Raw genomic sequence first — 1,064 nt, 5'->3', positions numbered from 1 at the left:
GCCTCACTCCCGCGGGCCAATCCTTATTATCCTTGGCTGATGCTCCTTGCGGGGCGTCGGTCTCACACCAGGAGCGTGCGTAAGCCTGGCACGCCCCCTCAGTTGGGCCTTTTGATGTCGAGTCGTCACGTGACAGTGCCGTCTTAAGTTTGAAGTTATTGTGATCGTGTGTGAAGAAAAGTCACGGTTGGTTGGGGATCCCGCTGCAGAGTCACAGAAAGTCGCACAGAAACAAACTCGTGCTGTCAAGTTTTGAAAAAGTACTTTTACTTTATGCTGCTGTTGCTTGAAAGTCATCGGAATGTTTTCAATCATGACTGTGGCATGTGCAGATAGGATTACCACGCTCCTTCACGCAGCCGTACCAGTATTAGTGTAGAAAACAATCCGACTAGTCTGTTTATATGTGCTCTATGAGTTTTACGCACAGTGATTTATATCCTGCCTGGATTTGAAAACACGTTTATTTTGATGTGTTTCGTCCTCTCTCTTGGAGAATTGGGTTCAATCATCCGAAAGAGAAATGAAGAGCTGCAGGAGATATTTCTGCACACCTTTCTTGTTATTAAAGTGACTTTGGTATTTTTCTTCTTCACCTCCAAATACTGAAATTATATTCGAATTGATAAAATCGCCTTACAGTAGTTCTGAATTTTATAGAATTCTGTAACATTTTGCTGATCAAAAACTATTGTATTGAAGTTAGGCACGAAAACACAAACCTCAAAATTACATTACCACAACAAGCATATAGTAAGGGATAGATCAACATCATTTGTAGCTTCAGTTTATCAGTAGTTTTCACTGGAGTCCATAGTAATTCAGTTACAAAAATCTCCTTTTCTGAACACATCCATCTTTTGGCCATTTCTACAAATGAATGATTTGATAAACTACTAACTTTATCTGCAAATGTCTGTTTTGTGAAATTTGTTTAGCTATTTTTTCAGAACGTGATTTAGTTACTTTACCAATTTGATTTGATTTGATTTGATTTGATTTGATTAACAACCTTGAAACAGCTAAATGATGAACTGAGCTCATCACCCTATTGTCTATGGGGT

Source organism: Lipophrys pholis (genome assembly GCF_963383615.2).
Source record: "Lipophrys pholis genome assembly, chromosome: 5".
Taxonomy (NCBI): domain Eukaryota; kingdom Metazoa; phylum Chordata; class Actinopteri; order Blenniiformes; family Blenniidae; genus Lipophrys; species Lipophrys pholis.
The sequence above is the reverse complement of the archived record's forward strand: the minus strand, read 5'-3'. Positions refer to the sequence as shown.